The sequence below is a fragment of the Lolium rigidum genome, chromosome 6 (assembly GCF_022539505.1).
Source record: "Lolium rigidum isolate FL_2022 chromosome 6, APGP_CSIRO_Lrig_0.1, whole genome shotgun sequence".
In the NCBI taxonomy this organism is placed as follows: Eukaryota; Viridiplantae; Streptophyta; class Magnoliopsida; order Poales; family Poaceae; genus Lolium; species Lolium rigidum.
The window spans coordinates 73,879,992-73,890,277 of record NC_061513.1 but is presented as its reverse complement, the minus strand read 5'-3'; positions in this window follow the sequence as shown (position 1 = coordinate 73,890,277).

Below are 10,286 nucleotides of genomic sequence, written 5' to 3'. Positions count from 1 at the left end.
CTTTGGTTTTTTTCCGGTTTTTTTGAATTGTTATACCCATTTTAATCTTGGTCAAATCCTAGGTTTGACCAAGGTTTAAACAAGTTTAAAAAATGAAAATGAAAAGGTAAGCCTGGATCCTTCTTAGTCACTTTAAAATGAAGCTTTTGGGAGGTTTGTGAAATTTCCATGTTTGAAACCCAAAACCAGTTCTCTTCATATGTTTGACTTCATAAGACAGAGTTTTTATCAACTCGAATGCTTACTATATGACATAAGAAGGCTATATATGTGCTTCGGTTTTTCATTTTTTGATTTTTTCTGAATTTTTATGCCCATTTAAATCTTGGTCAAATCCTAGGTTTGACCAAGGTTTAAACAAGTTTAAAACATGAAAAGAAAAGGTAAGAATGGATCCTTCTTAGTCATTCTAAAATGAATGAAGCTTTTGGGATGTTCTCACAAATCGATCTAGTCTACATGACTTTGATAAATTTTAATTAAGAAGCAGCAACTTAACAATAATTACCCAAAATCTAACAGCTGGTTCGACAACAACCTGGACGTTACGCTAAAATGAACTGCGAAAACAACGAACAGCACTTTTGTAGTACTGTACTCGGTACTCCGTACTTGCTCCAGATAATCCCAATTGCTTCACTACTACAGTAGTACTACCCTGGCACGCATTCATTGTTTCCACTGACTATTCAGAGCTTTGGACGTCCATCAGAGTAGTAGTAGTCAGTAGTACAGTACTGCTAGCTCGATTAATGGCGTGCTATAAAATTCTATACTAGCCGACAGATGCCCATTCCTCGGGTTGCGCGCCAGAGCTTTCGAAGAGAAGGTAGCCGCTCTGTCCCGTTGATTTACAGTGGGCGGATAGGATACTCCGGACCGCTCTCAATTCATTTGCTTCTGCTCCCGCGTCCTGACACTTCGCGGACTGAGATCCAGTGACTTCACTAAGAGAAGTCACCATGCGACTTTACACACGTGAGCCATTCGATCAAGATCCAACGCTCGCTGTTGATCCAAATTTCGAACTTAAACTAAACTAAATTTTTAAATGGACTGGAACTTTCCGAGAATACGTCTTAATGTAAAGTTTTTCTGTTTTTTCTGAGCAACATAAATTTAATTTCAAATTTTAGATCAACCATGTGCGTTGTATCTTAATCTGATGGCTCGTATAGGTAAAGTTCATGGTAACTTCTGTTGGGTAAAGTCACTGGATCTCAACTCGCAAGGGAGCCCCCTCTCGGCCGTTGATTTAGGATGGGCGGACCAGGTTGCTCGAAGCAAGGGCAGGAGACGGCTGTCTGGTTTTAATAGGGGGGAGTACTTCTTCCATCCCCTTCTTGCTTCACTTCCAGTATCCTTCCACTTCCAGCGATGCCTCCGAAGTCAAGGCCACCATCTCGCTTGAAGAAGCACCATCTAGTGTTGACCAAGGACGCGGAGAGTTCCCGCCGGCGGTCTATCCAGATGCTGGCCGCGAGAAAGGGCCCGCCAGAAAACGAAGGCCCTGCTTCGCGCTCGTCTCGGAACGGCGTCCATCGTGCGGTCGAAGATTCCTGGTTGGTTTCCATCGCCATGTTTCTTGATTCTTCCTGGCCCGGAGGTCCCAACTCTTTATTCCGTATTAATCCTTTTTATACATATCTCAGTGCCCCACGACGCACCCTGACATCTTCTCATGACGACTTCAACCCCTGTCTCCTGCGCTTAGAGGTTACCACCGATTGGACATTTTCGTCTTCCTCTCGTCACTTTGTTTCGGTACTGATGATATTGCCATGCAGGAAGCATCGGCGTGTTTCAGAGATGAGCTTAAAACTCTCGTGGAACTCGCCTCCAACTTTCGCGATGATGTCGATACTTTGAAGGACGAGGTCACCGGCCGGGGCAAGCTGCATGATGTGAGCGTTCCATCAAGTGAGGAAACGAACTCTGTCATCAAGAAGCTCAAGGGCGAGAATTTGATGCTTAAGATCGAGTGCGGCTTTCTTCGCGAAGAAAACGTCGAGCTATCAAACAGGTGCGTTCAAGCTCTCAACGGGAGCCTCAACACCCAACATGATGCGGTGAAGAAGATGATGGATGACAGCATCTTGAAGAAAAACAATATGGTGGAGGACACGCGCGGGATGGTCGATCCAATCCCGGCACCGCCGAAGGAAGTCGATGCGCTCCGAGTCCAGCCACCTTTGCGTAGGTCGCCGAGGCGCCCTCGCGCAGGTCACTGAGGAGCGCACGTCGCCGAGTAGGCTGGGGGATAAGGAATTCCAACGAGAGAAGCGGAATCACCACATGACCTGATGGAGGGCCACTCCGCCAAGTAGGCTGGGGGAGAGAAACACCGCCTCTCATTGTTCTTTAGCTAGTCCTCCGATCCATATTACTTGATGTTAAAATGGATGTATCTACAACTGAAATATGTCTAGATACATATATTTTAGTATCACAAAGTAAGTATCAACGTTTATATTGCCCAAGTCTTATTATCCATCCCTAAGGTGGGTCGCTTTTGTAACTACTGATTGCGGATTCGACTCTTCTGCAGACCGAAAGATTTTTAGAGTGACTAAGAATGATTCATGCTTAGCTTTCCATTTTCATGTTTTAAACTTGTTTAAATCTTGCTCAAACCTAGGATTTGACCAAGATTCAAATGGGTATAACAATTAAAAAAATCAGAAAAATGAAAAACCAAAGGACATAGTATTCTTATGTCATATAGTAAGCATTCAAGTTGATAAACAAGGTCTAGACATATTCAAACCACACAAAACATGTATCTACCCCCTAACCCTAAACTTTGTCTTATGAAGTTAAGTATGAGGAGAAGTGATTTTGGGTTTCAAACATGGAAATTTCACAAACCTCCCAAAAGCTTCATTTTAGAGTGACTAAGAAGGATCCATGCTTACCTTTTCATTGCCATTTTTAAACTTGTTTTAACCTTGGTCAAACCTAGGATTTGACCAAGATTCAAACGGGCGTAAAAATTCAAATAAAATTAAAAAAATGAAAAACCAAAGCACATATATAGCCTTCTTATGTCATATAGTAAGCATTCAAGTTGATAAACAAGGTCTAGACATATTCAAACCAGAAATATCATGTATCATATCTACCCCTAACCCTAAACTCTGTCTTATGAAGTCAAACATATGAAGAGAACTGGGGTTTTGTGTTTCAAACATAAAAATTTCAAGTACCTTCATTTTAGAGTGACTAAGAAAGGATTCATGCTTACCTTTTCATTGTCATGTTTTAAACTTGATTAAACCTTGGTCAAACCTAGGATTTGACCAAGATTTAAATGGGCTTAAAAAATTCGAAACAAATCAAAAAATGAAAAACCAAAGCACATATATAGCCTTCTTATGTCATAAGCATTCAAGTTGATAAACAAGGTCTAGACATATTCAAACAAGAAAAATCATGTATCTACACCTAACCATAAACTTCGTCTTAAGTGGTTTTGGGTTTCAAACATGGAAATTTCAAGAACATCCCAAAAGCTTCATTTTAGAGTGACTAAGAAGGATACAGACTTCCCGTTTCATTTTCATGTTTTAAACTTGTTTAAATCTTGGTCAAACCTAGGATTTGACCAAGATTCAAATAAGTTAAAAACATGAAAATGAAAAGGTAAGCATCGATCCTTCTTAGTCGCTCTAAAATGAAGCTTTTGGGAGGTTTTTGAAATTTTCATGTTTGAAACCCAAAACCACTTCTCTTCATGCATGCTTGACTTCATAAGACATAGTTTAGGGTTAGGGGTAGATACATGATTTTTCTGGTTTGAACATGTCTAAACCTTGTTTATCAATTTGAATGCTTACTATATGACATAAGAAGGCTATGTGCTTTGGTTTTTCATTCTTACGATTTTTTTCTGAATTTTTATGCCCATTCGAATCTTGGTTAAATCCCAGGTTTGACCAAGATTTAAACAAGTTTAAAACATGACAATGAAAATGTAATTAATCCTGGATCCTTCTTAATTAATAAGTTAGTCTAATTAAAATGAAGCTTTTGGGAGGTTTTTGAAATTTCCATGTTTGAAACCCAAAGCCACACTTCTCTTCATGGTTGACTTCATATATAAGACATAGTTTAGGGTTAGGGGGTACATGATTTGTCTACTTTGAATATGTCTAAACCTTGTTTATGAACTTGAATGGTTACTATATGACATAAGAAGACTATGTGCTTTGGTTTTTATTTTATTTTATTTTTTTATTTTATGCCAATTTGAATATTGGTCAAATCCTAGGTTTGACCAAGATTTAAACAAGTTTAAAACATGAAAATGAAAAGGTAAGCCTGGATCCTTCTTAGTCACTCTAAAATGAAGCTTTTGGGATGTTCTTGAAATTTCCATGTTTGAAACCCAAAACGACTTCTCATCATGCTAGACTTCATAAGACAGAGTTTAAGGGTTAGGGGTATAGATACATGATTTGTCTTATTTGAATTGTCTAGACCTTGTTTATCAACTTTTGAATGCTTACTATATATATGACATAAGAAAACTACGTGCTTTGGTTTTTCATTTTTCTGATTTTTTTAAATTTTGATGCCCATTTGAATCTTGGTCAAATCCTAGGTTTGACCAAGATTTAAACAAGTTTAAAACATGAAAATGAAAAGGAAAGCATGTATCCTTCTTAGTCACTCTAAAATGAAGTTTTTGGGAGGTTTTTGAAATTTCCATGTTTGAAACCCAAAACCACTTCTCTTCATGCTTGACTTCATAAGACAGAGTTTAGAGGTTAGGGGGTAGATACATGATTTGTATGGTTTGAATATGTCTAGACCTTGTTTATCAACTTTAATGCTTACTATATGACATAAGAAGACTATGTGCTTTGGTTTTTCATTTTTCTGTTATTTTTGAATTTTCTGCCCATTTGAATCTTGGTCTAGACAAGTTTAACACGTGAAAACGAATAAGTAAGCCTAATAATCCCATTTGTTGACTCATTTAACTAGTTAATCCCATTTGTTGACACTTGAGGTAAAACTGAGTATATTGCACTAGCCAGTATTAGTACTCAAGGGGAAAACTGAGCACACAAAAAAATGCTAGTATAAGACTCGAGAGTATATCTAAATTTCCAGGGTTAGACTCGAGTACGCGTGTTGCGGTGCAGAAGTGGAAGACGTGCAATTGTTGACGCGTACTGACGCGAGTCGCGGTGCAGAAGTCGAAGACGTGCAATCGTGGACGCGTGTCGCGTTGCAGAAGCCCAAGACGTGCAGACGTTCAATGGTAGACGCGTAGGACGCGGGTCGCATTAACCACCCCTCGCCTTTATAGACGCCTCCTCGCACTATCTCTGTAACTCTCACTCGCTCATGCAACAACGCCTCTCACGTCCCATCATCTTCTCCAAAGCAAAAAAAACCCTCTCCCTCTCTACCGGCGAGATGGACAAGGAGAATGCGAATCCCATCGTCCATGACGCCGTCGGCTCGAAGCGCGACGCCTCCCTCTTCGATGCCGTCCCCTCAAAGGCCGTCGCCGCCGCCGGTGGCGGTCGGATCCCGCCGGGATGGGACCCCTATGAGCCGGTGCCGTACATCTCACCTTCGAACCCCTACGACACCTGCATGGACGACCCATGGAACGAGGTAACTATGGTTTGCTCCCTTTTTTGTTCCTCATTCCTTTTTGAACCCTATTTTTGCTGGTTCCCTAGTAACTATCAGTGCCGATCTGTAGATGGTTGAGTATTGGGTTAATATTTGCGCCGATTTTATTCCATTTTGCTTTGATCCCTTCTTGATTTCGTTTATGATTTGGAGTTCGGTCGTTCGGTTTATTTATGCAAGTAAAAATGAGATCTCAATCAGTTAATTTATGCAAGTAATCATGGGATCTCGATCAGTTACTTTATGCACGAATCAAAAGATATCAACCGTTTAATTTTGCAAATAATCTGGAATCTGTTCAAATTCAGATCTGGAATCTGTTTCTTTGCCTATGATGAATCGTTGGGCACAAATTTTTACAGGGAGGATTCAGTGAACCATTGATGTGTACAAATCTGTTGTGCATGAGCTTTGGTTCGCTAACACCTTCCCTGTAGACATATAATCGTGTCCACTCTAACAGAGGCTGGCTCTGTTTTTCCTTACTTTGTTATCATGCACGTTAGTCATCGTTGCAACTCATTCACTCATAGTTCCCGTTTGATATGGATCAGCTGTCTGGCAGCGACGTTGGCAGCAACGAAGAGCACCAGGACGTCAAGACTCGCCAGGTGCTGCGGAGGCTGCAGGTCGGCCAGTACGTCTCCTACTTCGCCAAGGGTGTCTACAGGTGCCCCTTCTGCACTAGGAGACTCGGCGGCACTGACTTCAACTGCCTCATCACGCATGCCGAGAACATCGGCAACACCTTCCCCAAGGTCGGCTCGACGGTGAACCCCTACTCCTTCCGTTCCAAGCACGTGGCGCTCGGCATGCACCTCCGCAGCATCCAGCGGGTGGAGATCTCCGTCGGGCGCATGCCTCCGCTCAAGCCCAAGGATCCCAAGGGGAGCAACAAGTGGAGGCAGAGGCAGATGGGGTAGGCGGAGTCCTGGACGTGTGCTGCTGCTGCAAAGCTGCTTCTATTTTGTTGTTAGCTAGGGATCCCTTGTTGTTATGTTGTTAGTATGATGGTGTTGTGAAGAACCTCGAACCTGTTAATATGTTGGCTGCTGTGTATGCAACTTATTATCTAGGGAGGGATCCCTATTAATCTATCCCTGGCTGGAGAAGGACTTGACGTCTGCGAGCGAAAGAGGACGATCGCGAGGGCGTCGAGGGTGCGCCTGAACACGGGGAAGCCGGAGATGTGCTCGGTTTGGCCGGAGGAGGACGAGGGAGGATGGAATTGACGAATTACTCGCCGGAGTTGGAGGCGGAATCGGCGACTTCACCGCCGATTGAGCGAGCCCCGGCTCGATTCCTTGGAGCAGGTTGAAGAGGAGGACGAGGCGCATCTACGGGTGACTTCGGCTTGTCGAGGGGTAGCCGGTAGCGGCGGCGCCATGGCGGGGAGGTGGTGGTGCTCTTGCTTCGTTTCCTCACAGAGAACACAGGAAAATGTGGGGATGAAGAAGAGAGTGGTGGCGGCGCGATTGGGAGGAAGAGGAGGGCGCTAGGGTTTTCTCCAGCTCGGATGGGGATTAAAGGGAGGGGAAAAGGAGGTGGTGGTGGAGGGTGACGTCGGCCATGGGGGAAAAGAGAGGCACGCTTCGTGCGTGAGGTGGAGGAGGAGGACAGCCGAGCGAGCGTCTCCGCTCGAAGAGGTACGGGCCAGAAGATGGGCTGGGCTAGCTTGGCTTCTCCGGGAAAGAAAAGAAGAGGCTAAGAAGAGAAAGAGAGGTCCAGATTAGATTAGCTAGGTTTCCCTTTTCTGTTTTATTTTAAAACTATTTTGAAGATAGGTTTGAAATTAATTTTTAACATATCTAAAATAATAATATTTTGGGTTTGGAAAAATAAGATAAGGGAGAAAGGGTTTTTAAATAAAACATATGAGAGGGAAAAGCAACAAGCTCGGGTTTATAAAAATAATTTTATGTACTAAAAACATGGATGATATGATGCATATGCCATGATGATGCACAAAAGGAAAAAAGAACAATCAAAATCTAATAGGGGTATTTCCTGGGTCGCTACAAGTACCCGGACAACATGACGGACGACGAGATCGCGAGGCTCGGCGTCTCGCCTCGGAGAACGACCGACCTGTGCAGCCGCCGCTGCCCCGGTAAGCCACCGGCATCATGCCGCCGGGCCTGTTGGAGGATGAAGCCCTACGACTGGCGCTACAGGACTCGGCCACGTCACCGGTTCAACCGCCGCCTCCACCTCCGCCGTACAACCCGTGGGGGCCCCCACCTCAAGCCTGGGCTCCTCCACCTTCGCCACAGGCCTGGGCGCCTCCACATCCACCTCCACCACAGGCTTGGGCTCCTCCACCTCCAGCACCGTCGGTGCGCCCGGCGTACGTTCCGCCGGTTCCCAACTGGCCGTGCATGGTACCGGAGCTCGTCGTGATCGAAAGCGACGAGGAGAACCAGTAGGCGCAGGCGTTTAGGGTTTTTTTCCATGTCTTTAACTATGTAATTTTTGTTTTCATGATATAAAAAATGGAATTTCGAGAAAAAAATGTGTCGTCCGCTGGAGCCACCTCCGACGCAAACGGACGCGCGATCGATTTCGACCATTTCGGCCAACCCAAACGGACGCGCGCAGACATTTTCGGACGCTGAAATACGTCGCCCCGTTGGAGATGCCCTAAACGCAGTCAGAACTTCTAAGAGCATCTCCAGTGGCACCCCCGATAACGGCCCCGATAGGTTTTTGGGGGCCGGGAGGGAAAATGGGCTCGCACCGGCGCGCCCCAAACGGCGGCGGCGATTTTTGGAGCCCAATAGAAGCGCCGGCAACCTCGTGTCGGCCCCTCCGCCAAGGGCGCGAATCGGGCGTGCCGGCGCCTCGCGAGGCTGAAAATTTTGGGCGTGGGAGCCGCCTGTCAGCCACACACCAATAAAATATACATCTTCTCCCCCAAAACCCCGTCCCCTCCGCCGCTCATTTCTCCCGCCAGCCGCTCCATCTCCCATCCAGCCTCCAACCCGAAAAACCCTCGCCGCCGCGCCATGGCACCGAAGAGAAAGGCTCCGGTGAAGGCAGCGAAGGCACCGACGAAGGCGCCACCAAAGACGCGCACCATCGCGCCGAAGGAGAAGCCGGCGACCATGTCGCAGGAGGACTGGGAGACGGAGATGGAACGTCGCGCCTTCATCACGGTCGACCGTAGGAGGCGCCGCATCGCCGCCCTCGAAGCAGCGAAAGCGGTGGCCTCTGCGGAAGTGCGCCTGAGCTTGGGCGGCGGCCTGAACAGCATCTCGAGCTCCCCGTCGTCGTCGAGTTACTACGCGGGGTACACCGCGGACGCGCCGTCGATCTCGCAGATGCGGCTGTCGCAGATGGACGGCCGCGCCCGCTACTCCCCTGAGTTCGGGGACAGCGACATGACCGTCGACAACAACGGCCCGTTCTCGACGGATTCAACGGCTCGGGGCAGCGGCGCCTTCCGCTTCCCCGACCTGAACGATTCGCCTGACCTGCGCCGAACCCAGGGCCACGTGACGGACGACACCGGCCTTCCCCGCGACCTCTTCCCCGACGACGGCAGGCGCACCCAACAGGTGTTCGACAGCACGTCCGGCGTGTCCATGGGGCAGGACGAGGTGCGTTTTCTTTCTTTCTATGTGTTGTGTGCATCGTAGACACCGGCGGCGACTGAAAGTTTGTAACTTTATGCGTAGATTGCCGGCGACGAGGAGATCCTGAACGGCATCATACGCGGCCATGCCTACGAACCCCCGGTCGATGACTATGAAGAAGAGGCCGACGAGGACGAAGCTGAGGAGGAAGTCCAGGAGGAGCTGATCGACGCCGAGACCGGCGCGAGCGTGAGGAGGATGCGCAAGCGTTCCGCCAGCACTCGTGGTCCGAGGTGGAGGTCCTTGGAGGATGAGTGCCTCATCGAGGCGTGGAAGCAAGTGAGTTTTTGCCCCATCACCGGCGCAAACCAACCCAGGGGCAAGTACTACAAGCGCATCCTCGATTGTTTCAACGAGAAGAAGAACTATGGTGATTATACCACCATAGAGATGAACCGGAACGAGGGTGCCCTCTCTCACCGTTGGAACTTGATCAAGGCGGCGTGTAGCAAGTTCCACGGCTACTATGAGAAGATCAAGACACGGAAGGAGAGCGGCAAGATGATGGTGGATTGGGTATGATCTACGCCTATCTTATTTGCATATGAATTGATGATCAATGTTGTTGCATATGAATTGATGATCAATGTTGTTGCATATGAATTGATGATCCAACTTGTTGCATATGAATTGATGATCCAACTTGTTGCATATGAATTGATGATCAATGTTGTTGCATATGAATTGATGATCCAACTTGTTTTTCATTGTTTTGCATCATATATTGTTAGATGCTCCAAGCCCTCGATATGTACAAGCACCAAAACGAGGATAAAGACTTCCCGTTTATGCATTGCTACAACAAGCTCCAAGGTTGCAAGAAATGGGACGACCTCCTCTCCACTCTCTTGAAGGACGGGGAAGATGGGCCGGTCGATCCAGCCGGCGCCTCCTCCGGGCGCCCCATTGGCAACAAGAAGGCCAAGGCCGACAGGAATGCGGCGCCGGTATTGGCAGCCATGGACGCCTCCATCACGAAGATGATCACCTCGTTCTCGG